The sequence below is a fragment of the Giraffa tippelskirchi genome, chromosome 10, assembly GCF_054371585.1.
Source record: "Giraffa tippelskirchi isolate mGirTip1 chromosome 10, T2T-mGirTip1v1.2.pri, whole genome shotgun sequence".
Classification (NCBI taxonomy): domain Eukaryota; kingdom Metazoa; phylum Chordata; class Mammalia; order Artiodactyla; family Giraffidae; genus Giraffa; species Giraffa tippelskirchi.
In genome coordinates this window covers 139,991,368-140,018,480 of record NC_137284.1, presented here as the reverse complement: position 1 = coordinate 140,018,480, position 27,113 = coordinate 139,991,368, and the positions used below count along the sequence as shown (strand labels likewise).

Sequence of the window (27,113 nt, the reverse complement as noted above, 5' to 3'; positions counted from 1 at the left end):
CGGGGCCTCCCGTTTGGAACCGGCTGGGCCAGGTAGCACTTTCATATGCAGCCCCCCGGGGTCCTACCTGGCACAAGGTGGGTAGTTGAACAGGAGGCCTAAATGAGAAACAGGTTCCTGGAATCTGGCCATGGCTCCCGTCTTCTCTGTTCCCTCCAGCAGCCCTCTCCTCTTGCTCTTTTTCTCTTCCTTTTCATCTTCCTTGTATCCGTACCAGGCTGGGTGTCCACCTGCTGTCCGGCTTCACATTCATGCCAGGCAGGTGCCCCTGATCAAGGCAGGACATAAGATGGGAGTGGAGGGGGAGAGAGAGGAGGAAGCAGAAGGGGAGGGGGAATAAGGAGGGTCCCATCTATTCCTATAAATAGAAATTAACCCTCCCGGCCCAGGTCAACCACCACCACCCCCGCCCCCCGCCACCCATTTCCCTCTGCTTTCCCACCAAGGTCATAAAATCCATTTCTAACTCTTACCAATTCCCCTGTTAGGACCAGAAACACACAATTAGCTTTCAAAGTGTCTCCAAGCTGTGGCCAGTTAGAAATTTATGACTTTTTTTTTTAAAGGTTTCCTTTAAAGTGGCTAATTAGGTGTATTTCTCCAATGGTAATTTTAAAAATGCTAATTGGTCTGCTCTCTGGAAGGAGGAGGAGGAATCTCCCCCCTTATTATCTCAGTGCTGGGGAGGCACAGAAGAGACCAGCCTGGCCCAAGCAGCTATGTAGCCTCCAAGGACAGGGCCCCGGTGCCAACCCTGTTATGGCTTTGGCAGCGAGCAAGTCGGAGATCTGGGAGAAAGGTTCTCTGTGTCCCACACACCTCCTTGGGAAGGGGAAGAGGCAGCATGTCTGGAGATGGTGGCTGGGGTAGGGCAGGGGTCATCACGGTTCACCACACTGGTGCAGTGGGGCCAAGATACCCAGCCCCAGGGCGGACCTGAGAGACACCTTCACAGTGGCTTCCGGGGAGGATGGATGAGCAGGGAGGATGTATGGAGGGCGGACCTCAAAGAGGACTTGCCTCCCAGCCAGGATGTAACAGCCCTAGCACAGAGCTTGACAGCTAGTAAACTGCATGCTAGCAGAATATGCCATTTGGAGGAGGGTGTTTATTAAAAGTACAATTCCAAATTGAACCTAAAGGGGGCAGAGTTCAGGTGTATGGTGTCCTCTTAAACCCTTGTGGGGTGATCAGTCGTGTCCGACGCTTTCCGACCACATGGACTGTAGCCCACCAGGCTCCTCTGTCCATGGGATTCTCCAGGCAAGAGTACTGGAGCGGGTTGCCATTTCCTCCTCCAGGGGAATCTTCCGGACCCTGGGACTGAACCTGCATCTCCTGCATTGGCAGGCAGATTCTTTACCACTGCACCACCTGGGAAGCTCCATAAACACTTGATTCCTTGGCTAAAGGGCTTGCTCAGGAGATGGTCTGGGGCAGCTCTGGCCGGGGGGTTGCCCTCGGTGTCACTCCACCTGGCCCAGGGAGCCCTGGGGGTGAACAGTGCATCATCCTGGAGGGATGTCCACTTCCCCTTGGCACAGGCGCTGCTGGCTCTCGCCCTTCCATCCCTGTGCGTTGCCATGTGAATAACACAATTATGAAGACACAGGACATGGATAAGCAGAAAACATTCTGCAGCAGAGAGAGTGGGAGGGAGAGCCAGTCACAATCAGATATTTTGTTATTGACTCATTTCAGGGAAGAGTAGAATTCTTTAAAACCCTGTGCTATTGCAGAAGGGAGGCATGATGAACGATTAAACAGATTGCTCAGTTTTATTTTTCAACATTAGCTTTTATCAAGGATCTCTCCCAGCTCACCTCCTCTCGTGAGCTCCATCACCATCTCTAGGAAAGCCAGATAGAAGTGTGACTGGAACTCTGTAGTCCCAAGTCTGCAACCACTGCCCTGCCCTGCTCATGGACTCAGCTTACCCATCAGTCAAATGGGAGGTGGGGCTGTCCCTGCAGTATGCCTGGGGCAGAGGACAGATTGGTTAGAGTGGGCGGAGCAGGGTCTGAGTCCTGGCTTTACACTTCCCAACTGGGTGAGGTTGGGAGGATTACTTTACTTTATAAGCTTTGGCCTACTGGGAACAATCAAATGAAATAATGCACAAATTGTGCAAAGTGGAAATAAAGACTTGATGTTATTGTCCTAAAAATGAATTGAGATGATGGATGCAAAGTATCTAGCACAGCGTTGGAGATGTGGAGCCCCCGGAGGACAGATTTTTGCTTGATGACCAGCCCTTCTTGGATAATTCTGCCCTGTTCATGCAGGAGGCTAGAGAGGATGAACACAACTCGGGACCTGTGTAACCATTTCTGAGCCACCTCAAGGGGCTAGAGGGACAGGGATGATAAATGATCCATTTTCCTCTCCCCGGTGTCTCTGAGCCTGATGAGGCGAAGAGACTCAGTGGCCTCAGCTATGGGAGAGTTTGTCTGAGGTTCCCAAGGTGCTATGGACCACCTCGTCCATTCACCTCCTGGGTTGTCTAGAGTTATCTAACCTTTCTGACACTCTGTCCAGTGGGGAAATTACCCCCTTTCCAAGGTTATTATGAAGATTAAGAGAGCTAATGTATTCCAGGATTTCCTGGAACAGGGATGGGGTCTTAGAAAGCACTCAGTGAATGCTACTTTCCTTCCCTCTATGAACCCAGTGGCCTGAAAATTGGCAATTGGATGTTGGACTAAGACCATCACTAATTAGCTTGAGCCATAAGGGGGAGAGAAAGGAAACAAGAGCCAGGTCATTAGGTAGGACCAATGCCAGTCCATCTCTGGATGGATTTATGATGGATATTTAGGATTGGGTTTTATTAGAATGGCTGCATAGAAGAGTAGAAACTGTATAGAATTTGGAGGCAGACAAAACTATTTTTGATCTCAACTTTATGAGATACCAGCTGTGTGGCTTTAGACTAATTACGTATCCTCACTGTGCTTCTTTCTATGTGCTCACATATGGGAAGGATTAAATGTCATTGTGGGTGTGGAATACTTGGTAATACACAGTAGATCCCCAGTAGATGTTAACTTTCTCCTCTCTGAGGTGGGTGATCAGTTTGGTCTGCATAAGACACCCATTGTTCTCTGTAAGTCACAGTCTCTGGATCACACATGTGCACAGTTATACATGGCAATGGGTAATGAGGTCACTAGTTCATCCTTGTTTCCCAGCCTCTTGTATGGGCCTTGGCATCAGGTGAAGACTCAAAGCATTCAGGGAGCGACTGGGTGTTTTAGTTCCCAAGGTATTAGCATTTGTTGTAACCACATGCGAACATTTGACAATGACTTCCCTGTGAAAAGCTCTGAGCTCTTTGAACCCCTTGCCTCATTGTGAGCAAGATTTTAGAGGCATTATTTGCTAAACTTCACAGAGGAGGAGGCTAGGGGACAGAAAGACGCTGGCTTCCCCAGGTCACAGGAAAGCAGTGCCATATTTGACATCTTCCCAGGCTCTGACTGTGGTACTTTTTGTAACTCAGTTGGCATCTCAAAAAGAGGTTCTGGGATTTTCCTGGAGGAATCTCCAGGGTGCCTTTGGGATACTAGGAACCAGACTGTGACCCTCGAAATGATTAATCAGGTGAAAAACAGTTATAATTTTGAGGACTAAGTTCTAAGCTTTGTGTTACACAATTTGCTTTGCATCTCATTTTACTTTTACAACACTGTTACATGTAAGGTGGATGTTTCCATGTTATAGAAGAAGTTCTGGTCAAAACCTTTAGCTCATACAGTGAAGAAGTAGCTAAGAATTAAATTTGGGAATTTCAGCCCCAAATGAAGCCTGCTTCCTCTTTCTGACACCATACTAAAGAACGGGAGGATAAACTGAACCAGGGAATGTTCTAAGAACAGGGTAATGACAAGGAGATGGAGTGGCATCTAAACTCTTTATTTCTGGGGGAGAGTTTGTCTTGAAGAGAGTTTGTCTTGAACTGTATTAAATTTGGGAAAGGCCCAGTTATATTCTCACTTTCTAGGAATGTCTGGGGAACCCACCTGTTGAAAGAAAGTGATCTATTCAACTTTAAGAAGGAAGCAACTGACACGTACTATGACAAGAATGAACCTTGAGGACATTATGCTCAGTGAAATAAGCCAGTCACAAAAGACTTCCCAGGTGGCACTAGTAGTAAAGAACCCACCTGTCAATGCAGGAAATATAAGAGACCCAAGTTCCATCCCTGGGTCGGGAAGATCCCCTCGTGGAGGGCGTGGCAATCCACTCCGGTATTCTTGCCTGGAGAATCCTGTGGACAGAAGAGCCTGGAGGGCTACAGTCCATAGGAGTGCAGAGTTAGACACGACTGAATCGACTTAGCACAGCACAGCAAAGGGCAAATACTGTATGCGTCTGCTTACAGAACACCTAGAATACTCAACCCACAGAGACAGAAGTTAGAATGGTGGTTTCCAGGCCCTGTGGCTTTAGATTAGCTGGTGGGGCTATGTTTAGCCAAACCCAAGAGAGGAGACCCAGGGAATGAGCTCCCGAGTAGATGGTGTCCATGAGCCAAGAAAAGGATTGGAAAGAGCAGACGCTTTCCCGTCTTTGGACCAGCAGTTTCTGGGATCTCTTGCCTCACATTCTCATGGAGACCATAAGCAAGCAAAGCGATATTTAAAGACAGTGGGAGAAACTCATGGCAGAGAAAGCACACTCTCTGAACAAACTGTTAATTGAATATGTTTGAACTCAAATTCTAACACACAGGCATGAGATTGACATGGGCTTGACCTTGACTAAGGGCGCCTGTGAGGAGGGGGCGTTGCTAGGACTTTCTGCAGCCCAGCCTGTTCATGGATACCGAACCCTTGAGAGAAGGATTAGCAGCGCACCCCACGCACAGTGGTGGGCATGGTGTGGGCTGGGGACTGGCAAACTATGGCTGGACCACACCCTGACTTTGTACAGCCCAGGAGCTAAGGATGGTTTCTACATTATTTAATGATTTTTTTTTTAAAAAAATCAAAAGACGAACAGTATTTCATGACACGTGGACATTATATGAAATGTGATTTATCATGTACCTCAGGGAAGTTGTATTTGAACACAGCCACCCTTATGTGTTTATTCATTGTTTGTGGCTGTTTCCTGTTGCAACAGCAAAACTAAGCAGTTGTGACAGATAATATGGCCTGAAAAGCTGCACATATTTCTCACCTGGCTTTTACCGATAAGTTTGCTGACCCCGGTCTAGTCCGATATTTTTTTTCAAACTCTGGGTCACAACCCACAAGTCAGTCATGAATCAACTTAGTGGAACATGATGATCAGCATTCAAGATGAAAAAAAAAAAGAGAGAGAGAGAAAAATGGCAGAAAATATCAGAGTACGTCATTTGTTGTAAGGCAGTTTTTCTCCTTAAAGATTTTTTTTTTTTAATTTCACTTAAGTAGGCATGTGAAGTGAAGTCGCTCAGTCGTGTCCAACTCTTTGCGACCCCATGGACTGTAGCCTACCGGGCTCCCCTGTCCATGGGATTTTCCAGGCAAGAGTACTGGAGTGGGTTGCCATTTCCTTCTCCAGAGGATCTTCCTGATCCAGGGATCGAAGCCGGGTCTCCCGCATTGTAGGCAGACGCTTTACCATCTGAGCCACAAGTAGGCATATGTGCGCTCAAGCATGATGTGAACTGTTTCTTTGATTTATGGGTCTTTGTTCAAAATGTAAAGAAAGCTACCAGTCTAGGTGAACCTAGGAAATTTACTGTTGCATACGTGGATATTGGGGATAACATTTGGACGCATGCCTCTCAGCTATGTCTGCTCAGGGCGTGGTTGTCTGTGCCCAAAGCCCAGGCTCAAGCCAGGTGGGTGAGGATTCCCCTCTGCGTCTTCCTCCCCCAGAGCACTGCGGTCCAGGATGGTTGAGATGCAATGCCTGATCCCAGGTAGGGCCAGTTCCTCATTTCTGCCCAATTTTTCTCCATTTGAAGAGGGAGGTTTCAATTTTCCCAGAGGGCAGTGGATAAGGAACGTTTGCTCTTGGGCAAAGAGAAAAACAAGCAAGACCCAGGACCAAGGCCACAGAGTTCCCTTCCTGACTCCTTCGATTGGCAGCTGACACGGGAGTGACGAAGGATGGCTCTTGTGCAAGGTAACAAGAGGCAAGATCCGAGGAGGCTTTGTGTTTGCAAACATATTGCCAAAAGTGTCATGGATATCATTGAAAAACATCAATTATCGATCAAGGGCAACAGATCACAGGTCGCAGCCATTAAAAAAAAGAACAGAAATTCAGGTGTGGAGGAAGAAAAGGGGAAGAATGTGCAGAGGGTGAAAACACTGGTGTAACCTCCCCCCTACTTCTTCCCACCACCCGATCTTGCTCTGTCTCCTTTTTCCTTTCCCTCTGCATCTCCACCTGCTCGTCACTGCCAGTTTTTCTTTATGCAATGAAAGGAAAATCATTGATTTGTTCAAGAGCATTTGCCCCAGTCTTAGAGGCTACCTGGTTTCCCTTTCTTTTCTCTCAGCTATGCCTGGCATGACTATGAACTAGACAAAATAATGACTCCATGAACTAGTGCTTAGCCAAGCTTCCTATTCTCAAAGCTGTTTAATCATCAGCACCCTCCACAAGACCTTTAACAACCAGATAACAAAAGCCATTGCAATACAGTTTGCTTATTTGGAAGCAGACTATTCCAGGCCTTAAGAGCCAAGCTGGGTTCAGTCCATCTTGATTCTGGGACTTTGGGAAGGTCAAGGGGACATGTTCATCAGGAGGCTTTAACCCTCATGTTATAGTAGAGAACAGATTGCACCATCCTGTAAGGAAGAGCCATCCACAGGTAAGGCTTCCAAGAATTTGAGGTGAATATGTCTTTTCAGTCTGAGGGACCAGGGTAGATGTCTGGGATGGAGAAGCTTGGGGAAGAATGAATGAACCCTGATAGAGAGTGAGGAGAAGCTTTATTAGGTTCAGGTCACTTTAGGATGTGAGAATGGGTGTGATGATAAAATAAAATAAGATAAAACAGTATAATAAAATAAAATAAAAAATAAGAAAATAAAACCTACAGCAGCAGCAGGATGGCTTGGTGTGGGTGATGGGGCTGCCAAGGGGTCTAGGGAGACCCAATCATCCAGAGGACAGAGTTGGCTGGGTGCTTGGTGATGTTAGTGTTAGTCGATCAGTCATGTCTGACTCTTTGTGACCCCATGCACCGCAGCCCGCCAGGCTCCTCTGTCCATGGGATTCTCCAGGCAAGAATACTGGAGTGGGTTGCCATTTCCTTCTACTTGGTGGTAGGTGATCACTAAGTCTCTTTCAGTGCCCAGCATCTCTTGTTGTAAATCAGCTCAAAAAAATCTTTAACACAAAAACGTTGGATTAGGGGAATTTGATCCCAGTAAACCAAAATGAGAGGGCTTCCTGGGTGGCTCTGTGGCAAAGATGTACCTGCCAATGCAGCAGACACAGGTTCAATTCCTGGGTCAGGAAGATCCCCTGGAGAAGGAAATGGCAATCCACTCCACTATTCTTGCCTGGAAAATCTCATGGACAGAGGTGCCTGGAAGTCTACAGTCCATGGGTTCGCAAAGAGTCAGACATGACTTAGCAATTGAACATGCACACACACAAACCAAAATGACCTAGGAAGAGAAACTTTAGAGGGTGAGAATCAAGCAGTTACAGAGAAAGCAGTTTCACCACAGAACTGAAGGAGGTAAATGGGGACCTAGTAAGAAGGAGAAGAGATCCAAGGACCAAGGAGCAGGGCCAGCCTTCCTGGGGATGAAACAAGAATTGACTGGGTACCAGCTGAAGTACCAGGGTTAGTGCTGGTGGGATCTCTCTCAGTCTCTTTCCCTCTCTCTCATTTATTTATTCACCCTTTGTATTGGTGGTTTATTATTTGCCAAGCATTTTTCTGCATGTTGGAAATTCAGATTTAAAAGATACAGAAATAAAATCTCTGCCCTCAAGGAATTTGTGAGCTAAAGCACTATCTCATTCCTTATCTACCAGGCAATGTCTATATCCTGATATTTCTCATTTTGTCTCAAAACAGTTTAATCATTTAAACAGCTGAATGTGTAGTTGGAGGGAACACCATGGAACGTGGGTCCAGAGAGAGAGAGAAACAAAGGAGGCAGCCCCCATCCCTAGCCCGGGCCTTGTGAGGAGGGCAGCAAACCTGGTTGTCTAAGGCATGGAGAAAATGGTGCCCAAGAGCCCTCAGATGAGGCACCCCTTCTGCCCTTTCATTTCTGGTTGTCAGAGATTCCCCGACAGTCCTGTTCAGTAAGTGAGGTGTTAGGAGGATGGATTGGCCTCGCAGTGAGATGGGTAATGATCTTTGAGGCTGAAAGGAAAGCAGGAGTCCCTGTAGAGTGGTCACACGCTTGGCTTAGAGTCTGTGGATTTCTAGAGCAGGCAAAGTGGCATCCAACAACATTCCTTTGCAGAGACACAAGCCCCTTCTTTGTCCTGATATCATCAGTAGGACTACACTCACTCTCTAATATTGGGCTCAGATTGCAGTCGAGTTTGTTCCGCATTCTCAGACACTTGTGGTACCAGCCCATGAAATGGTTAAAGAACTTTTATACAAGTGTCTTCTGTCCATCCATCCATCCATTCATCTACCCATCCATCCACCCACCCACCCATCCATCCATCCATGCATCTATCCAACCAACCAACCACCTACTCACCCCACCCCACCATCCACTGGTTTACTTGAGAACCTCCCATAATGTGCCCTAAGCCACGCCCTAGGAACAGAGTAGAAAACAGCCCTACTTCACAGCTTCCCAAGCCCCAGGTGTGCCATTTATCTTTATTTGGCTTCCCTTTTATAAAGGCCCGCCTTTTCATTCTTGAGCAGCCTTGCTTACAAGAAGGGAAGAGGCAACTAGTGGGATGAAGGCAGTTTATTGCTCCAAAGCAAAACTTACCCGATAGGAGTCGATAGGAGTCAGAATAGTGTGAGGTCGTGATGAGAATCACCTCTTGAGTACACATCTCAAGAAGGATCAGGAATGAGGACAATGAAAAGGACCTGGGATGACAGGCTGGGTGGGATGAGGAGAGCCCTGGACTTAATTGACTGTGTGCCCCCAGGGCAGTGGCATCCCCACTGGTCACTGGCCTCCTATGTAATGGGAAGGGGTTGGACGTGTGAATCCTCAAGGTCCTCTCCTTCTGCAATATTGAGTGAAATCTATTGATCTGTCTCTCACTGCCTCCACTCTTCTTTCCTGTTTTGTTTCTTGTCCTTTCTAGATCTAACCAGCTCAAAAGTTGATGCAATCCTTCCTCAAGATGTTTTTTTTTTTTTTCTAAAAAGCATTCCATTTTGCCAACATCTTAAATTATCTTCACACCTGCTATTGTCCAATGGAACTTCCAGTGATGATGGCAGTTGTCATTTCTGCACTGGTCATCCTGGTAGCCACCAGCCCCATTGACAACTGAGCACTTGCAATGTGGCCAGTTGGACTGAGAAACTAGACCTTAAATTCTATTTAATTTTAACCTAACATATGAATCAAGTAACTGCCTTATTGTACAGCACAGCTCTAACCTCTTTTCCCAATGCTCTTTAGTCATTATTGTGTTTATCTATTTATTCTTCTTAAATAGATAGGTTGAGAGCTTGTTATCCTTATTCACATGTCCTTCGCTTGAATTCTGCATAACTACTCATTAGCCATGAGACCTTGGGCAATTGACTTTTCCAAGCGTCAGTTTCCTCACCTGTAAAATGAGAGTACTGATCATCCTACCTGCTAGGATTGTTGTAGGTATTAACTGAGCTAATGAACATAGAACATTTAGCATAGCACCTGGCACTTTATAGTTGGTAGGTGAGTGTGGGTGCGTGCTTAGTCACTTTAGTCATATCCGACTCTTTGTGACGCTACGGACTGTAGCCCACCAGGCTCCTATGTCCATGGAGATTCTCCAGTTAAGAATTCTGGAATGGGTTGCCAGGCCCTCCTCCAAGGGATTGTCCCCATCCAGGGATAGAACCTGGGTCTCCTGCGTCTTCTGCATCGCAGGTGGATTCTTTACCGCTGGGCCACTGGGGAAGCCCCAATTGGTAGATGAGACTGGGGAAGAAGAAGGAGGGGAAGAGGAGAGGGAAGAGAGAAAGAGGAGGGGGAGCAGGAGGAGAGGAGATATATTTCATCATTTCTTTTCTATTAGAGTGAACTCTTGGGGGCTAAGACAATGTAGCCTTTAGTTATTACCAGTAAGGGTATGAAGACCATACTGTCTTCCAGGGTTCACGTAGGTATCCTTTTTATTTGATCCTCAGTCTCTGCCCAGTTACCAGCTCTCCTCTGTAGGTACCCAGATACCCTAGTCCTCTGCCCAAGGGCAGATACACACCTGCTACAGGGCGCACCCTGAGGAGGTGGGTGAGGAGAGCAGGCAAAATGGCATCCAACAACATTCCTTTGCAGAGACACAAGCCCCTTCTTTGTCCTGATATCATCAGTAGGACTACACTCACTCTCTAATATTGGGCTCAGATTGCAGTCGAGTTTGTTCTACATTCGAGACACTTTCCCCTTTCTGTAGCATATGAAGAAGCGCCCATGTTTGCATGAATAGCAGTGGGGGGTGAGAGCTGAGGGACGGTCACCCCGTCTTCACACACACATACATGTGCACATATGCTCAGTTCTTATGGAATGGATGGACCCGCGATTTCATTCCTTCAGACACATCTGTGCCTCCTGTCCCTTGCTCCTGCTCCTCTGAGCGATGGGGAACAGGGAGATGACCCCATTAATTCCACGCAGGTCCTTGTTGCTCAGCAGGTCCCCGACCCCCTTCAGACCTCCCCTCTGGCCAACCTGATCTCCCAAGTGATATCTTTCAATCCTGCCCCAGGAATCAGATGTCTAAATAGCAAATGAAAGATTAATGCCAGTGACCAAGATTGGGGCGTGAATAATTTAAAGGGCAGAAAAAGAGCCGGCTCTGCTTACCCACAGGGCTGCCTGGGCAGAGGTCAGGGAGAGGGTAAGGGCCAACTCTGGGCCAAGGATAGGAGGTGGCAGATTCTAATGAATTGGTCTGGAAGAGGGTTGGTTGTCGTTGGTGTTGGGAGGAATTTGTAGTTACAACCAGGAAGTGGGTTCTTTGGCAGTCTTATCAACCCAGGGATTGTGGGTTTCATGAGGAGTGTGGGCAGTTTTCAAGTGGGTGCCACATTTCTATGGATATTGTAAGGCCAGGGACTGCCCATCAGATGAATATCCTGTGCCCCTCACCATGAGGACCACCTCTCACCAGGGTCTCTGTCCTTGTTGCCACCTTGAACCTGTTGGGCTCCAGGAGTCCATGTGACTCGGGTATTTGGTGGAAGGCTGCCTGGGGGCATGGGATTTGAGGTGAGGAGGGAAAAGCAGCCTGATGTTTGTGAATTGAGCAGATATCTTAGTCAATGTGGCTCTTGTCCAGGCAGGAAACCTCCATGTGGATATTTTCTTCCTCTTTTCCTACCACCTCGGTCACCTCCCTGCTACCCTGGCTTCCTATTAGGTTTACCACAGCCTCTCCTCTGATGGTTTGGGGGTTTGATAAATATTTTCCCCTCCGGAAGTCTTTAGCAGTGCAGCAAGGTTACATGATAGATTCTCCCCATCACTTAATTGAAGCCATAAAAAATGGAAAGAGAGTCTCCAATAAACCAAACCATTACTCACTGGTGGATAGAGAGGGGATCCGAGAACCGGGCCCCCGGGAGGCGCAGCTGGGAAGCCCTCCAGCTGACTGTCTATTATGATTATTAATCACAGTGGCAACAGGGTTCATCTGCACAGAGTGTCTTAATGAACTTGGATTCATGTCCTTACAAGGTTGTAGCCATTATAGCAGCCAGGGCCTTTTGGTTTCAAATCCCTGAAGGCTTAGTTGACTGGGATGGATGTCCGAGTGGGCACGTTTGTCTTGGTGCTCCCCCAGGTTATGTGTGGTTGTGTTTAGGCCCCAGTGGTGGAAGGGAGGAAGTTCATCTGCTGTGGTTGGGAGACTCGGGTGGGGACTAGGAGTATAAGAGTATGCCAGCAGGTGGCTGGTGTATTATGTGTGCCTAATATCGATGTGTATGTATAATGCAACCATTGTAGATTAATGGTTGCATGATGTGTAGGGGGTAGTGGGTGGTGGACATGGGGGTCAGAGTAAGGCATTTTAATAGTTGTGGGTGGATATAATTTAAAATAGGCTTCATTCATAGCTCAGTCAGTAGATCATCTGCCTGCAGGAGACCCAGGTTTGATTTCTGAGTAGGGAAGATCCCCTGAAGAAGGAAATGGCAACCCACTCCAGTATTCTTGCCTGGAGAATTCCATGGATAGAGGAGCCTGGTGGGCTACAGTCCATGGGGTCGCAAGAGTCGGACACAACTGAGCTACTAAAACCACCACCATACTTTAAAATAGCATCATCTCTATGAGGCTTTCACACATTTGAGTATCCAGGTGCATCACAAGTAGGAAGACTCTAGAATTTCTTGTCCAAATGAAAAGAGTTTTAAAGTAAAAGGGGGCATTATTAATAGTTTGCCTCAACCACTCACATAAAAGAGGATTGTTCCAGGCAACCAGAGATGTGTGGGAAGTCCATTTGTAAGACACTCCTGAGTGGCTTAGATATGTTTTCCACAGTATTGGGTGAGTTTATGCTGAGAGTGAGTCTGTCCGAGTTAGAACTTAGAGGCACAGGCGGAGGGTTGACTCTTGGTGGCCTCATAATTGTTGACGTAGGCCCCAATTGCTGCCATGTGGTGGGAAAAGCAACCCACGGACCCTGCCCAGGCACACTGCTCCTGTTTCACAGATGTCCTGGTGGGGCAACCAGGTCTTGATACCTGGGGAACTTTGACACGCACTCTAGGTGTGTACGCTCGGTCACTTCAGTCATGTCTGACTCTTTGCAACCACATGGACTGTAGCCCACCAGGGTCCTCTCTCCATCGGATTCTCCAGGCAAGAATACTGGAGTAGGTTGCCACTCCCTCCTCCAGGGGATCTTCCCGACCCAGGGATTGAACCCGTGTCTACTTCATCCTGCATTGTAGGTGGATTCTTTACCCACGGAGCCTCCTAGGAAGTTTCAGCACACACTCTAGGAGCCCTGATTCTCTCAAGATGGAAAGTGTAGCCAGTGAGCCAGTAGGCTTGCAAGCCCACTGCTCTGGGAGAGAGTGAAACCGCCTCTGTCTGGAGAGTCTTTAGAGTTATCATCTGGGGGTTTGCTGTGTCACCGTGCACAGTGAGTCAGGAACCAGGCTGTGTTTTATTGTGGTTGGGTCTGTCCTTGACCGTTCCCAGGCCTCAGTTTATCTCTACGTGAAACTCAGGGAAGAATAGTATTTGCTAGCAGGAGTATGGAGGTTTGAGACAGCGACTAAGATGAGCTAAGAGGAAAACACCCTTTTCTGTTTCCCTCCATCGCTGTTTAATCCTGCAGCCCCGCAGTTCTCTTATGTGTCAGGTCACTTTGTCTCTAAAACCCTACATTTTGTTCCTGGGAGTTCTTCCACTTCAGCAGTGGCAGCTTCCACTTCAGCAGTGACAGCGCTGAGGTTTGGGAGGGAAGGAGAGTGGAGCCTCATCCAAATCTTGGCCTGTATTTTCTGAGTGGAGGTCCCTCCCCAGGGGCCCTGATTGTCTTTCCGGCTCATCCTGTGACCTTCAGCAGGCAATGTGCTTCCTAGTTGCTGTTTAGTTGTTAAGTCATGTCTGACTCTTTTCAATCCCATGGACTGTAGTCCACCAGACTCCTCTGTCTGGGGAATTTTCCCAGTAAGAATACTGGAGTTGGTTGCCATTTCCTTCTCCAGGGGATCTTCCCAGGAATCAAACCCACGTCTTGGGCACTGGCACACAGATTCTTAACCACTGAGCCACCTGGGAAACCCTGTGCTCCCTAGAATATCACCTAAAGGATTCTGTGCAGGCTGCTTTCTCCAGAGGCCCTCCCTCCCACCTTCTTTCTGAAAACCAAGAACTCCCCGGGCCGCAAGCAACTAGATGTAAACAGAAATTAATCCATCTGCAAAACCTCAACATGTCACCTGATCCTTATCAGGGCCTCATAATCGCCTCCAAGGAAGATCTTATTATATTAAAAAGCAATTGCCCTCCAAGCCGGTAGCACTAATAGATTTTCTGTGATATTTACACCGGATTTAGCTTTCAGCTGACGAGATGCTGTTCCTTCCTCCTGCCTCTTTCTGAGCTCCTTCGTTTTTGCATAAGCCTCCTGCAATTTCAGTTTCTCATAGGGCCTCTGTCTGCAAGATGAGAAGCCCCATGAGGCCATCTGGCTGGTAGAATGTTGCATCTCCCGTGTAGGAAGAATGCCTGGCATAGAGCTGGCATGCAGTTTCATTCATCCATCCAGTAATTTCATTCGTTCATTCAACAAAGGGAGTCAAAGTCTAAACAGAGAAAGGACAAAAACAGATAAAATAATGACAAGTAGTTATAAGGACTTTGTAAAAAACAAATAGGGTGTTGAAATAGAAGATAATCAGGTGTTGGGGGGGCCCTCTACTCTGAATGGAAGGTAGAAATGCCCACCCTGAGATCTGCCAGGTGACAAGGAGACACCGTGAGAAAACAGAGGGGAGAGTTTCTAAGCAGCGGGATCAGCTCTGTAGGGCGTTGCTGTTGTTGTTCAGTCACTCAGTCTTGTCAGACTCTTTGCAACCCCATAGACTATAGCATGCCAGCCTTGCCTGTCCTTCACTCTCTCCCAGAGTTTGCTCAAACTCATGTCCATTGAATCAGTGATACCACCCAACCATCTCATCCTCTGTTACAGCCCCTTTCTCCTTTTGCCTTCAATCTTCCCAACATCAGGGTCTTTTCCAATGAGTCAACTCTTTGCATCAGGAGGCCAAAGTATTGGAGCTTCAGCATTAGCATCAGTCCTTCCAATAAATATTCAGAGTTGATTTCCTTTAAGATTGACTGCTTTGACCTTCTTGCTGTCCAAGGAACTCTCAAGAGATTTCTCCAGCACCACAGTACAAAAGCATCAATTCTTCAACGCTCAGTCTTCTTTATGGTCCAACTCTCACATCTGTACATGACTACTGTACTACCACATAGCTTGACTAAGTGGACCTTTGTCAGCAAAGTGATATCTGTTTTTTAATATGCTGTTTAGGTTTGTCATAGCTTTTCTTCCAAGGACCAAGCGTCTTTTAATTTCATGTCTGCAGTCACACTCTGCAGTGATTTTGGAGCCCAGGAAAATAAAGTCTGTTGCTGTTTCCATTTTTTCCCCATCTATTTGCCGTGAAGTGATGGGAGTTATTTGGTGGGGATAAAGCTGAAAACCTTTGAGGGCCTAGGAAAGGCTCCCTGAGGATAGAACTCTGTAAAGGGGGCTGTTTGTTGGGTGTTGTTGGAGAGGTAAACCATTTCAAAAATATGTAACTGGGGTGGTCAAGACACTCAAGGATGTGGTTGGTGGATAGAATTTGGAATCCTTCATACTCCAAGCATAAGGATCTATATGATCTAGAGAAGAAGGCCCTGGGAAGTCTGGGATGTGGAAATGAGAAGTCGAAGTGGTGAGGAGTGCACTTTAAACAACGGGTGCTGGGCAGTGGGTTGGATGCCAGAACTTCTTGGTCCTTTTCTGTTCACAATTCAGTGGGCTCATCGTTTACTTCTATCTTCGATTCGGCTATGGGCTTCCCTGCTACTCAGACAGTAAAGAATCTACCTGCAATGCAGAAGACCAGGGTTCAGTCCTTGTGTTGGGAAGATCCCCTGGAAAAGGGAATGGCAACCCACTCTGGTATTCTTGCCTCGAGAATTCCATGGACAGAGGAGCCTGGCGGGCTGCAGTCCATGGGGTTGCAAAGAGTCAGACACAACTGAGTGACTAACATTACTCTGCTCCTCTATGCTTATAAACTTGATATAACTATAAACAGTGCATCTGGGCAGTGGCTCTTGCTTAGATTGGAACAGAACTTGAAAGCAGGACCTTGCTGAAGACTTGTGATGAATTGATAAGACTCAAATTAAAAAAAAAAAAAAATGACCATGAATGTAACCATGGCAGTAACAGCCCATTCCTATCTTCTGGGCCCTTTGGTGTCAGTAAATTGAAAGCAGTTTCAAGTTGAGATAGATTTGGTGGCAAGAGCCAAGCCTATAAAACCTCTTTCACTGGTCTTGTCAATTGCGCGTCAGAACTGTTAGTAGTTGTTGATGAAGAATTTCAGAACTGAGACTCAAGTAGGAATGAGAGGTGCCAGCACGCAATCTGATTGGTCGGGGTTGCTTAACAGAGACAGGGAGATTGAACCTGTGTGAAGTATCAACCACTCCAGGAAATAGGGGTGGGGGAGCCTTCATCTGCAGTTGGGGGAAGAAAATGGAGCAAATCATTAATGAGAAGTTAAACAACCTACTTTCTCTGCCAGATCTGAATACATTCAAGTGAAAACATATGAGCACAAGCTCATTCCTTTCATTCTGTCTGTTTCTAAACATTTCTTTGCGTTAACCACCGCCTCCCACCCTGCCCCGAGTTCCTTTAATCCATGACAGCCAGATCATATCATGGGCAAACATAATTGGAATGATGGCCAAGACATCAGAACTTTTTCAACAACACACTACTGAAGACTGGGGCTTGCCTCCTGGGCTGTTGTCTCCTAGAGCTCATGTCTGAAGTTTTAGCTTTCAGTAGAGTCCCTGCCCAGGAGGGATGCTAGACTGCAGTGAGGGGATGGACAGGTGGACTGACAGACAGAAAGGGCAAGACCTAGAGTCCAGAGAAGTCCTTGACATCTTCTACATCTCCTGTTGGAGAGTCTATAAAGGTATAACATGATGGTGGCCTTTCTCAGCAGAACCTGGGGGTAGGGTGAGTGCTAGGAGAGGGCAGGCCAGAATAACAATGGTTTTATTATCAAAAGGCAGCACTTTGACCCCTCCTTCCCTGAAGCTAATCTCTCTGGCTTCCATCTCATAAACCAGTCTCCCACATACAGCAAACAGAATGCAATCCTGCCAGAGCTCTCCTCTACTGATAGAAATGGAGGTGATAATTCCACGATTCTCCCATGGAGGGGAAAGGGTGAGGCTGGGTCTGTTCCCAGCTGTCCATATGATAGATGAGGTGACCCAAGGCCATCTGCTCAGCATCTCCATCCTTCTCTTCCCCTTAGAGCCAGGAAAAACATCTCTGCTTCCTTTTTCCTCCTCAAGATGCCAGGTGGGAAACACAGTGACTGCTCAGTAGCTGCTGGAAGAGCCCAGAAGGAAGGATGGTGATGCTTGTGTGATACTTCAATGTCCGTTCACTCAGTAGGACTTTCAACCCAGTCGGTAAGGAGCCCTACAAAGAAAGCAGGGGCACAGGGCAGATGACACAGCCTACTTTTCTTACCTGTTTGCCATCACTGTGAGCTTTTCCCCACCTCCCCCAAGCAGTAGGGACAACTGGGTGATCCAAACCAAAACTTGTCCTTACTGGTTTTAAACCATCCTGGTTATCACATACAACTCTCTTCTTAAGGATTTTCAGTCTTAGCTTCTCTCAGCCCAATAGATTCAATTTAGGTAGAAGGAACAAGAGCGGTCAGACTCAAAACATTTCACCAGCAAGGGCATAAAGCCTAATGCTGGATCCTGGAGGTTCCCTGAAGGACCAGACATTAACCCTTTAGGTGATAGATCTTAGTGAGGTTCTTGAGCAGTATCCTAGTGGAAGAGCCTGGGCTGCTGGGGCAAAAGGGGAGGTGTTGAAAGGCGGTGGCTACTTACCAACCAATGTGGAAATATTTTGCTATTTTAACTTCTATCCTTCCTAGTGTATATAGACCAAATATCAGATCTAGAAGCAAGTCATTATTTTCTCTGAACTGTAGGAAAGATGGCCAAGGTCCAGAGGAGAGATGCAGTCAGCCGTCTATCTGTGGATGTGGAACTTGTTAATAGAGGAGGCCAACTGTACTGTGTTGTTGCATATAAGGGACATGAGCATCCATGGATTTAGGTACCCATGGGGGCTCCTGGGACCAACTTCTTGCAAATCCCAAGGATGACTATGCAATCACATGAGATTATCCGGTTGTGGAATTCCACATTGGAAGGGACCTGAGAGATCCATTCATCCTCTTGTCCAGGGTAGGAAGCCAGTTTAGTATGTGGATTCTCCTCATTTCTCCTCCCCTGTGAACCATCCAGGTGCAGTAGGATTATCCAGAGGGGGGCAGACATCAACACCACATCAACACTTCATTGCCAGATAACACCACTGAGGAAATCGGATCCAAGGACTTGAGATGACTACAAACTGGGAGGAAGGGCTTCCGTACTCAAAACAGAGAAGAGCATCCCAGGGGTTTGGTCAAGCAGGGGATGCTGGGGGCTAGAGCTGCTGAGGAGGTTGTAGGATGTGAGATTTGTCCTGCTGTCCCAGCGTGGGTCATCATGCCATCTGCCCTGAACTCACAAGATTGGCTACAGCCAGGCTGGTGGATGGAGACTCAGGGCTGAGACCCCGCCTCCCCTAACTGTCATTCCTGGTTTCACAGCACAGCTGCCAGCAAATCCGTTCTTTCGGGTGTTTGGCTCCAGATGTCCAAACCCAAGGACATCATGTCAGCATGTTTCTCTGCTGACTGTAAAAGAACAGCTGCATCTTCTAGAAGACCCTTCCAAGTCCATCGCTTGTTAGGATGATTATAGTGTTTTACTTGTAAGCTGGTTACGCCTCTTGGGCCCCTTTTTGAGATTCCATCCTCAAACACAGGGGGATGATAGTTTGAGACACAGAATGTTAGAGAAGAATGGATTCTAGAGATCATGTGATCCTACACACTCATTAGCGATTGAGGGGAGGGGTGATGGGTAGTGGAGGGAGGGAGGTAGAAAGGTCGCATAACTTCCTTGAGGTCACCTGCAGATGTAGTTGGTGGCAGAGATGTGACTGGTCTTCTCCCTCTATAATGTACTTTCTTGTTCAAAGTTTTTAAAAAATGAATTTAAAATGAAAAGTTTTTAGTTTTATTCCAGAAATACAGAAATGGATAAAAGAAAGATAAAAGGAAATGCATACCCAGAGTGCTACCACCCCATGGCCATTGTTAATATTTCCTTCCAATTTTTAAGTTAATTATTTTTCATAGTTAAGATTATTTTATATACTATATATATATTCACTAAATAGTCTGGAAAGAAAATTATACATACACACACACACACACACACGCATATATATATGAAACCTTGTAACTCAAGTAATTTCCTCACTTATAAACTCTTCATAAACATAATTTTAAACATGTGCTTAATATTCTATCATGTACATGCATCATAATTTACTTATCCACTCTCTTACTGTTTTATATTTAAGTTACTTCTCATTTTCAGATGATAAATAATGCTAATATAAAAATGATTGTACATAAAGTTTTGCTTTTCTTCTTTTTAATCTCTGTATTTCACACTATTTCCTTTGGCTAGATTCCCAGAAGTGGTGTTTCTAGGTCAGAGGGCATAAACACATTCAAGATTGGCTATCTATTACTAAATTGTTTTCTAAAAGTATTGTTCCAATTTATGTTCCCACTAGAAAGCTATGAAATTTTATTAAATCGTTGCTAATGTGGTAGACAGTCCTCATTTCCGATGTGAAAAATCTCAGTGTTCTAAGTTTAAGTGTGGCTATGAGGCGGCCAGGGATTGTTTTATGAATAAACTCTTTTCTTGAGCATTTTTGAAAATACAACAAAGCCCTGGATCTACCCCCCTAGAAAACAAAAGAATTGACCCCATTCAGTTGAATTGACTAGGACAGACCCCAGAAACTAATGCCTGCACCCCAGACCAGGAGAGATGTATTGGTATAGCCTCAGCAATTTTTTAAAAAGCTGATTGGTCCCTAGAGACACACTAGAATGTAGGATCTGAATGGTGCGTGTGCTTTCGTGCCTCTGTATATGTGTGCATAGCACCAAAAAGCATCTCCATCCCTGAAGGAAACCTGAGAGCTGGATCGATGGACTCTTAAACACATGTCCCACAGTAGAAAAGGGGACTGGTGCCCCATCCTGTGAAAATCACCAGGGTGGCTCATTGGCTTCTGTGAAGTTCGCCCTCAGTCCATCTCAGCCCTGCTGTTCAGAGAACAGCCCAGGCCTGAGGGGTGGGGTATCCCAGCAAGGGTGAGGCCATCTCAGCCGGGCTCAGGGGGATAGGCAGCTGAGATAATGAGCCCCTGCTGGTCACAGGGAGGTCTGGCAGGCAGGGACCACTAGGGACAAATGAGAGTGTCAATATCCATCCCTCCAGATCCATAAACCTAGGACAATTAGTGCAGGTATGACTAGAGCCCCTGCCCCTTCCAACTTCACACGAAACGTGAAGATGCTGACGTGATTTGTCCTCATAGAAGCAGATATCCCACATGGGCTTGCTTTCCTCCTCTTTAGAAAAGGAGGAAATGAGGCCTGGAAGGTTGAGTTTTTCCCTCAAAATCATCACCTACTCCTTTTCAATTCTCTTGAGACACCCTCAGCCTCTTCTGCTAACACATCAGAGGGTAAACCCAGGAGTATCGGAAACTTGGTCTTTCTTCCATTCGTGGAGAGCAGTGTGGGATGCTGGAGCCAGAGGGACATATCACCTGAATTCTAGCCCCTGACTCCAGTAATCAGTGTGTTTCTAAGCAAGTCACCAACTTCCCTGGGTCATGCTCTTCTCACCTGAAAATAGGAGTCTGGATTAGGTGAACACTTGTCCTTTCTGAAAGTTCTATAAGTTTGTAATACAAGAAAAAAAAAAATCAGGTATGCCTAGATACTTTCCTTCCTGGCAAGAAGGAAACAGTTGCTGTGAATCCAAGAGGCCAGAGGAACAGTCCTTTTCCTCTGTCTCATGTGGGTGTCCTTGAACATTGAAAAGAATTAAGGGTGACCAGCAGGTGAATTAAAAAGGGCCTGGGTTTCTGCATTCCTGAAAGTCTCAGAAGTGAAGAAAAACCTCTGTTGGAGTAGTTTAGTACCTGCAATTTCTAAGAAGTTCTTGGAGAGCATGTGACTTACCAATGCAGCTTCTTTCACAACCCACAAGGACAATGCGTGCATGCATAGAGTCTCCTGGCAGGAGGAGTGTACCATGCTTTTTAAATGGGCCAGCTGAGGTCTGTGCTGAGAGTTAGTCACTGGAATGATACAGAAGTCCTTCTCCAAAGTGGCCCAGGCCTCTGGAAAGTCCTTGTCATTCTTCATTTTAGCCCTAGGGCTATTCTGTCCCTGAATATGTCAGGTAGTCTGTCCCTCCAAAAATCAGGGTCTTTGCTTACTTTGCAGCCCTGTGGAGTCATTGCCTCTCAAATAGCACTTTCCAAACCAAGGTCACAACCTCTCAGCAGACCATTATTTCAATTTCATGGGCTGGGCCCAATGTTTTTAAAAATGAAATGGGATAAGAAAATATCAGAGTGCATTCCAGGAAGCTAAGGTAAGACCTGTTTTCCTGAAAAGTTTTGTTTGATCCTGGGCTTTCCTAATGGGTGAGCAGGTAAAGAATCCATCTGCAATGCAGGAGACATAGGGTTGGATCCCTGGGTTGGGAAGATCCCCTGGAGGAGGGCATGGCAACCCACTCCAGTATTTTTGCCTGGAGAATCCCATGGACAGAGGAGCCTGGTGGGCTACAGTCCACGGGGCTGCAAAGAGTCAGACACGATTGAGTGACTACAAATGCAGGCACAGGTTTCAATGTGAGTGAGATCTCCTGAGTAGGTCTCAATCTAAACAGGCAGAACTGCTCTGAAGGGTGGGGAACTTGAGGATAAAGGAGTGCAGAGGCTCCCTGTACATCTTCTTAGAGTATTTTCACGCCAGGTGAGTATGTGTGGTGAGCACGGCCCGCCAGGCTGTGCTCAGGGTGGGCTGTGTGGAGCCTGGGTGCATTCACTCGGTCCACTGACTCCTGGCTCTGTGGCCTGGGTTCTGGACCCCGGAGACCTGCCTCCTCTTGTGGGAGGACAGACACCTGTCACTAGTCCTTTCAGGCTGGCAAGGAACTCTCTGTCTCCCTTTGCCCCTGCTCCTCTGGCTGCTTTCAAGACTAAGGCGGTTGAATGAAAGAGGAACAAAGTCAGAGAGAGAAAGGAGTGAGTCGAGCACCTCATAGTGAGTCAAATGCGTCAGGAATGGAGTCACAGCTCCTAGAATTTAACAGCTAGAAGGAGCTGCAGAAACAGCCTGGTCCTGCCCAGCATTAGGCAAGGAACTTGATACTTGGTGAAGCTGTGGGCAAGCAACATGCAGTAGGCGGTTTAACACCCAAGTTTTTAATCGGCAGAGTTCATGCTTGGTCCCCTCTGAGTGCTGTCCTCATCCTGGCTGGAAAAGTCCAGTTTTGCAAATGGCTTCTGAGGACTTTGGGGTTAAACATACATCCTCAGAGGGGAATGTGAGTTACACCTCCCCCTACCCAATACACACACACACACACACACACACACACCTCCCCAGCTGTTCTACTCTTACTGTCTGCAGAAACTACTGATTCCCTTAGGTTCTCAGAGCACCTCATCCCAACAGGCAGAACCAGCACTGGGGTACGGTGGGGGCAATCGAGGGTGACAGGAGGGCACTAATATCCCTCTGTCTGCATTGCTCCCTCACACGGACCCTGCAGTCCCATCATCCCAGGCCACTAGTCTCAGCCACGAGAAAGGAAAATAATAATAATAATAATAAAGAATAATAACATCAATCTTGGCGATCAGACTAGTACTCATAGCCTACACCGGGCACCTACCTGAGCTTGGCATTCTTCCAAGCACTTTGCATGAATTATGTCCATTAATCTTGTACCTCGATGATGTGCCGCTTTTGTTCTCACCCTTTGAACAGTAGACCAATCGGGGCACAGGGAGGTTAAAGAAGTCATGGTTAATGCAGCTCATCAGATCCCAGCCCCACAGTCGGGCTCAGAAGTCCTATTCATAACCATGGCCCTGTACTGTGTGACCTCCCTGTTGGCAGGGTTCACGGCTGGTGCAGGGTGAGGGGATCTGAGGGGCTTCAGCTGAGACCCCACACAAGCCATGCTGGCCTGGCAGCGTCCTGGTTCTGTCATCTGGCCAGTGACCCCTGCCTGGTGCCTCCCTGGCTCGGGGCCTGTGAGAGAGAGTTTGCAGCAAGTGTGAGTTGATGCAGGCTTGCAGCCCCGTCCAGCCTCTTTTTCTGCCCCAGGAGGTCAGAAGGCCAGCATCTGGTCCCCCGGGGATTCACTGGCAAAGTCACTAGGGTGAGTGTCCCCCAGCTCAAGTGAGAACTTTGGGAAAAGTTTCTGAGACGTCACCCCCGGTTTTGTGAAACAGGACTCAGCAGGGATCTGGTACCGTGTGCAGCCTCCGTCAGCCTGTGGGAGGGTTACATAAGGTGCAGCATTTGGGGGAGCTATTTAGGGTCAGGCCTCCGGGTAAATCCTCTGAGGAGGAGGTTCTGACCCATATTGCATCACAGAGGTGCTTGGGGACCCAAGGAAACAAAAGAAATGAAACAAGATCTTCTCTCACAGCCGCCATCAGAGCTCCGGCCATCCTTGCACTCCGGAGTAACAAGGTCACCGTCTCTGAGCCCCTCGGCCGACTCAGCGAGGCGAGCTCTGTTCTCGGCATCTCACCGTGAGGTCCAGTCCCATGGGGATGCCGCGTCTCTGATGCACAACTTACCTGGCCACCCTGGGAATGGAGAAGGGGTTTGCCTTGGAAGGGATGCTGGCCAGTGAGAGTCTGCAGGGTGGTCCAGATGAACACCTTCTCCCTCCTGGTCACTTAGGTTCTGTCCCCCCATGTCAGCGCCCAAACCCCTCTTCCTTCTCTCTCTGCACCCCCAGAGTGAAGCCACAAGCCTACCTTTTGCAGTTTGCTCTCCTCAGTCATCGCTTTCGGTAGGGATGAGGGTGGGGGAGGAGGTCAGAGAGAAAGAACAGAAAAAACTAGGAGGGAACAAAAGTCCCCGTTTAAACCCAGGCCAATGCGGGAATCTGGCTGACGCAGCAGGAAAGCAAGATTAGTAACAAGTGAGAGGGAGATGATTTATGTTTTGTGCCTGAGGATCCACGGAAGACTCCCAGCTGTCACCCAGGCTGCCCAGCGATCTTTAGCAGCAATTAAGAGTCGGAGACTGGGCCCGGGCCCCCACCCCCTGACCTGTTGCCTGGTTTTAGGCTAATATTTTCATCTACTCCTGAGTGCACAGGGGCTTCTAAGAGCTTCTCTTTACTGCCTGATTTCTCTTTTCAACTTTCACCTTTGGATGAAAGCTGGACACAGCAGCATCCGGAGAGAGCTGATTGGGGGCTCTGGAGGAGACCATGCGTAGTCACACATCAGGATGACTGGGTTTGGAGCCTCTGACCCCCTTCTCTGCCACTTCTAGGGCTACTTGTATGTGGCAAGGCCTTGGAGTCCAGGGCAGCTTGTTTTTTTTTTTATTATTATTATTTTTTAATTTTTTTATTGGGGTATAATTGGTTTACCATGTTGTGTTCGTTTCTGCTGTACAACAAAGTGAATCAGCTATATGAATCCATATATCCCCTCCCTCTTGAACACCCCCTGCCTCCGCCCTATCCCATCCCTCTAGTTCATCACAGAGCACTGAGCTGAGCTCCCTGTGTTGTGGACCTGCCTTCTCTTTCACTCCACTCTGAGCACTACTTCCTGGGATGGTTGTGTGGAGGGGGGACTGCCCAGCCTGCCTGCCCCCACACGAAGAACATCCTAGGAGATACTCAGCATCAGCACCAAGGGGAGGAGAGTTCTCGTCACTGCACACCCGTGTGTGGTGGCACTGGGTCAGCTAAGTGGCTTGTGCTTTGCTAACCAGCTCTTCTGCACTAGCCCCTGGATAATGGATCAGTGGGTGGGGTGCTCAGGCTCAAAGAAGCCGCTAGGTCAAGGATGCACAGAGTTTCTGACCAAGCCGATGTTGGAATTCACAGTTGGACCATCTCATGCAAAGGGCTGTTTCTGTGGTCATGATGTGAGAAGTGCTTCTCGTGGTCCCTCGGATGCCTCCCTGTTAAGTTTAATTGAGCTGAGAGACTGAGTAGTTTGAGAGCAGCCTGCCCTTTGCATGTCCTGGGAGGGGAGTGGTGGCTGCTACAAGGGAAGAAGACAAGCTTCAAGATGGGCACTAGTTCTTTTGGCAGAGGGCATTCTCTGGAATCAAGAAGCCTAGCCAGCTGCCCCTCACCCACTGGCAGCTACTCACCTTTGTGTATACATTGGACAAATTGATAGCAGGCACAAGGATAAAGCAAGGAGAGGCTCTGCGGGGCTTTTAGAACTTGGGCTTGAGCATCTCAAAGCTCTTTCTCTATTATAGCAGAGCCCCTCAAGCTTGCTGGGGGGGCCTTCTTCTCTCAGATGAGCACCTCTGGTGACTTCATCTAATTCCTGTCTCCCCTCTACAGTTGCGGCGTCTCACACCTATCACTTGTCACGGTTGTCAGTGTTGCTGTCTCATGTGACGCCTGTTTAATTTTGTTTTGAAATTTTTTGTTTACTTGGAAAGCGAGCATCAAGCTTATTAAACTTGTGTAAAACAAGAATAAAAAGACATTGAGTGAGTACTCAAAGGACCTGCTGTGTCAAGTGCATTAGCTTTGGTTTGTAGGCACTGAGATTTCTATTATAGCCATTCTCAGGCCATTTCTGGGATTTTCTGGCACTTGACTGGGTTCTGGGCTGCGGAGGTCTAAGGCCATAATGGAGTGGTGGAGATAAGCAAGGGATTTTCAGCCATGGTGAGGACTGCTTACATTTATACCCATTGGTACTATATTCTGAGGGCTTCCCCAGTGGTTCAGTGGTAAAGAATCCACCTGCAATGCAAGAGACCTAGGTTCAGTCCCTGGCTCTGGAAGATCCCCTGGAGAAGGGAATGGCAACCTACTCCAGTATTCTTGCCTGCAGAATTCCATGGACAGAGAAGCCTGATGGACTACAGTCCATGGGGTCCCAGAAGAGTAGGATACAATTGAGCAACTAAACAGCTATATTCTGAGCCTCTCCAAGTTCTCCACATTGTGGTTACCTGAAAAAGGCCATGGGTCTTCTGGAGAATTGTCTCTGCTGACAATTTCTCTTGGCAATTTGCAAGGAAAAGCGGATTTGGGTGGCAGGAGAGCCACCTGTCGAAAGACAGGGAGAGAGCCAACTTTTTAGTACCAGCTTTATCCATCCTCACCCTTCCCTGTGCCAAAAATAGAGTCCTTGCCCTCCCCCTCCCCTGCCTCCTCCTCCTCCCTGGATGGCCACACCATCTCCAAGCCTTTCTCTGCTGACTTCCAATGCCCTTTCCTGGCTCCTCTCTCTGAATTCTCCATGTCTATCAAATCCTGTTTGAATCCCACATCCTCCACAGTGCTTTCCGCTCATTCTACACCTTACCCTTTCTCTCAACATCCCTAACTCCGTCTATGCAGCTATTGAGAGGTTCATTTATTCAACAGGTATCAGTGAAGCGTTTAGTACAGAATCATATGTGGATGATCCCAGTTTCAGGTGTCTGTCTTACCTTCTCAATTGGCATCTCCACTTCTGGAGTGGTCGGTTTTCAACCTTAACACATAGAATCACCTGGAGAGCTTTGAGTACTCTGGATCAGAAGCTGCACCCTAGATCCATTAAATCAGACCCCTGCAGCACTTTTTTCAAAGTTTTCTATTTTGAAATATGTGGATTTGCACGCAACTGCAAGAAATTATACAGCAAGGTCCCTTGTGCCCTCCACTCAGTTTCCCTCCATGATAAAATTTTTACGTAACTATTGTACAACAGGCTTCCCCTGTGGCCCAGTGGTAAAGGATCTGCCTGCATTGCAGGAGATGCAGGAGATGTGGGTTCAATCCTTGGGTTGGGAAGATACCCTGGAGAAGGAAATGACAACCCACTCTAGTATTCTGGCCTGGAGAATCCCATGGAGAGAGGAGCCAGCGGGCTACAGTCCGTAGAGTCGCAAAAAGTCAGACACAACTGAAGCGACTTAGAACTCACAGAGTACAACACCGAAAGTGGAAAGTCAATGTTGGTGCAATGTACCAAAGTTC

At 47.4% G+C, this 27,113-nt stretch overlaps 1 protein-coding gene and 1 long non-coding RNA gene across 2 annotated transcripts in view; both read left to right on the top strand.

Annotated features, from left to right (window-relative positions):
- PLXNA4 (plexin A4) overlaps positions 1-27,113 on the top strand; it is a 648,412-nt gene that overhangs the window by 335,985 nt on the left and 285,314 nt on the right. The gene's annotated exons all lie outside the window — the stretch shown is intronic.
- On the top strand, positions 3,433-23,907 carry LOC145522359 (uncharacterized). Its single transcript, XR_014065999.1, has 3 exons — positions 3,433-3,603; positions 17,238-17,357; positions 23,574-23,907. It is a non-coding gene; the product is annotated as an uncharacterized LOC145522359 (long non-coding RNA).